Here is a 4,108-nt window from a genome sequence, read left to right as displayed (position 1 = left end):
GTGAGTCTGATGCATTTTAAATTGTGACCAGTTTTTGGTTGGTTTTTGAGACGGAGTTTTGCTCTTGTTGCCCAGGTTGGAGTGCAGTGGCATGACCTCGGCTCACCACAACCTCTGCCTCCTGGGTTCAAGCAATTCTCCTGCCTCAGACTCCTGAGTAGCTGGGATTACAGGTGCCCGCCACCATGCCTAGCTAATTTTTTTTTTTTTTTTTGAGACAGAGTCTCGCTCTGCCGCCCAGGCTGGAGTGTAGTGGCGCGATCTCGGCTCACTGCAAGCTCCGGCTCACTGCAAGCTCCGCCTCCCGGGTTCACGCCATTCTCCTGCCTCAGCCTCCCAAGTAGCTGGGACTACAGGCGCCCACCACAATGCCTGGCGAATTTTTTGTAGTTTTAGTAGAGATGGGGTTTCACCGTGTTAGCCAGGATAGTCTCGATCTCCTGACCTCGTGATCCACCCGCCTCGGCCTCCCAAAGTGCTGGGATTACAGGCATGAGCCACCGCGCCCAGCTAATTTTGTATTTTTAGTAGAGATGGGGTTTTGTCATGTTGGTCAGGCTGGTCTTGCACTCCCAACCTCAGGTGATCTGCCCTCCTCGGCTTCCCAAAGCTGGGATTATAGGCGTGAGCCACCGCTCCTGGCCTGTGACCCAGTTTTAAAATGCTGGTTAACTAAGATGGATTAATAACAGTGCCCTGGTAAACTTAGAAACAATTACAGTTAGATGAGGTTAGCCTTAGTGAATAACAGCTAATCGTAGCAAGTATTTATGTGCTGCTAGGTACTATTTTACACCTGATGTGTTAACATATTTAATCTTTTTTTTTTTTTTTTTTTTTTTTTTTTTTTTGAGACGGAGTCTCGCTCTGTCGCCCAGGCTGGAGTGCAGTGGCCGGATCTCAGCTCACTGCAAGCTCCGCCTCCCGGGTTCACGCCATTCTCCTGCCTCAGCCTCCCGAGTAGCTGGGACTACAGGCGCCTGCCACCTCGCCCGGCTAGTTTTTTGTATTTTTTAGTAGAGACGGGGTTTCACCGTGTTAGCCAGGATGGTCTCGATCTCCTGACCTCGTGATCCGCCCGTCTCGGCCTCCCAAAGTGCTGGGATTACAGGCTTGAGCCACCGCGCCCGGCCGCAACATATTTAATCTTTACAACCATATATTGCAATAACTCTTAGTAGGCTGTTATGGTTTGAGTATTAGTCCACTCTCAAATTCTCAATGTGGCAGGGGCCTTTGAGAGAGATGACTGGATCATGAGGCCAGGGATGCATTTATTCGTGGGTTGATGAATGAATGGGTTATCACTGGAGAACTGTCAGCTTTGTGAATGGAAGACAGGCCTGAGCTAGCGTGCCAGCATGGTGACACGCTCTGCCTCTCGTTGTGTGTGATGTCCTGAGCCTCCTTGGGACTCTGTAGTGTACCCAGCAGCAACAAAGCCCTCGCCAGACACAGCCTCTGGACCTTGGACTTCTCAGCCTCCAGAACTGTAAGAAATACATTCCTTTTTTTTTATAAGATACCGTTTTAGGTATTCTGTTATAAGCAACAGAAAACAAACTAAGACATAGACCAAATTTGTGGAAAAACTTAGGCTTAGGGAGGATGAATACCTTGGCCTGAGGACACACAGTAAAAGTGGCAGAGCTCTGTTCCAATTCAGGTAGCCTAGCACCAGCCTCTGTTCTCCTCCCCACTACACAGTGAGGCCCCATGACAGCAACAAGGGTGTTCTACAGGAACTTGGGCTTCCTGGCAACAGAGTTGGTGGAGGGTTCCTCCTGCCACGCTAGAAGAATCGCCTATACTGTTTCCCACACCGGAAGAATGAAGATGAATCTCCTTCTAGGGAAGGGCTGTAATGAGTGAGCCTTCACTCAAAGAGATTGGGTAGGCTTTTCTGAATCTAGTTAATAGAGGACTTGAGGGACTTTCCAGTAAGCTGGTGAGTCACTGAGCCCCAGGACGTAGTTGGGGGTTCTCTCTCCTGTACTTAAATGTGTTGTCTCAGACTTGAATTACATAAAATAATCCTGCCGTATTTTCTCCATGCCTTTCACCCAGCCTTTTACTTTATGTTTTACGTTGACTTTTCACTGTAAATAATTTTAAAATTAAATAAAAAATTTAAAGTTTCTGCTTTTAACATACCAACCATACACTTCAAAGATTTATTTTCAACCTATCCATGAAGGATTTAATCCATTTTTCAGAAACAGTTCTGGGAAAACTCCTTCCAAATTACTTTAGCATAACAAAAAAAATCATTTGTTCCTGCATTAAGTGAATCAGTTTATTCCTTACACATTCATACAGTTGCCCAAAAGTGAGTTTCTTTGCCATATGCTAAATCTATGTAAAACTGTTTTGGGCCAGGCACAGTGGCTCATGCCTGTAATCCCAGCACTTTGGGAGGCTGAGGTGAGAAGCTCGCTTGAGCCCAGGAGTTTGAGACCGGACTGGGCAACATGGTGAAACCCATCTCTACAAGAAGTACGAAAATTAGCTGGGTGTGGTGGCGTGTGCCTGTAGTCCCGGCCACTCGGAAGGCTGAGGTAAGAGGATCGCTTGGGCCTAGGAGGCAGAGGTTGCAGTGAGCGAATATTGTGCCACTGCACTCCAGCCTGGGTGACAGAGCAAAGCATCTCAAAAAACAAAACAAAACAAAACCTTTTTATGCGTAAAGTGAGAAGTATGCACAAATCAATAAACTTACAAATAGTCTGGGACTGCTTTCTTCAAATCAGTACACAGAAACATCTCAAGGGTTTGTGAGCAAGAAAAATTTTCATAATTTTCTTGAACTCAGTATCTTACCTTCTCTCTGATTCCCACCCCAAGGCTCTAGAGGTCCTGTGCACTTTCTTTCTTTCTTTTTTTTTTTTTGAGGCAGAATCTCCCTCTGTCGCCCAGGCTGGAGTGCAATGGCCGATCTCAGCTCACTGCAAACTCCGCCTCCCAGGTTTATGCCATTCTCCTGCCTCAGCCTCCCAAGTAGCTGGGACTACAGGTGCCCGCCACCTCTCCCGGCTAGTTTTTTGTATTTTTTAGTGGAGACGGGGTTTCAACGTGTTAGCCAGTATGGTCTCGATCTCCTGACCTCATGATCCGCCCGTCTCGGCCTCCCAAAGTGCCAAAGTGCTGGGATTACAGGCTTGAGCCACCGCGCCTGGCCAAGGTCCTGTGCACTTTCAACATGAGCTTTTTTTTTTTTTTTTTTTTTTTTTTTTTTTTTTTTTTTTTGAGATGGAGTTTCATTCTTGTTGCTTAGGCTGAAGTACAATGGCACGATCTTGACTCACTGCAACCTCCACCTCCCAGGTTCAAGCGATTCTCCTGCCTCAGCCTCCCGAGTAGCTGGGATTACAGGCATGTATCACCACGCCTGGCTAATTTTGTACTTTTAGTAGAGGTGGGGTTTTACCATGTTATTCAGGTTGGCCTCGAACTCCTGACCTCAGGTGATCCACCTGTGTCAGCCTCCCAAAGTGCTGGGATTACCAGCATAAACCACTGTGTCCAGCCCCACATGAGCTCTTCTTTATACATGAAAAACTTACTTCTCTGAATCATACTTACCTCAGGGTGTAAAATCTTCCAGTATGGTGAGAAGTGAATGACTGTAATGTCCAAGTAACAAGATTTCACAGAAATGGATGCATGGAATTAGAAATAACTAAAGTCATTAAATTTAACATATCATAATTTATTGTGACAAGAGAAATAAAGTAAAAATAAAAGTTCAAGAAGAAAAAGGAATGATGTAAAATCCCTATTAAAAAGGTATAGGGCCAGGTGTGGTGGCTCACGCCTGTAATCCCAGCAGTTTGGGAGGCTGAGGTGGGCAGATCACCTGAGGTCAGGAGTTTAAGACCAGCCTGGCCAACATGGTGAGACCCTGTCTCTACTAACAATACAAAAAAATTAGCCAGGAGTGGTGGCGGGTGCCTGTACTCTCAGCTACTCAGGATGCTGAGGCAGGAGAATCACTTAAACCCGGGAGGCAGAGGTTGCAGTGAGTTGAGACTGTACCATTACACTCTAGCCTGGGCAACAACAGTGAAACTCTGTCTCAAATAAAATAAAATAAAATAAAGACCGATGT

This window comes from Rhinopithecus roxellana, chromosome 10 (assembly GCF_007565055.1).
Source record: "Rhinopithecus roxellana isolate Shanxi Qingling chromosome 10, ASM756505v1, whole genome shotgun sequence".
NCBI lineage: Eukaryota > Metazoa > Chordata > Mammalia > Primates > Cercopithecidae > Rhinopithecus > Rhinopithecus roxellana.
This window is presented reverse-complemented; position numbering follows the sequence as displayed.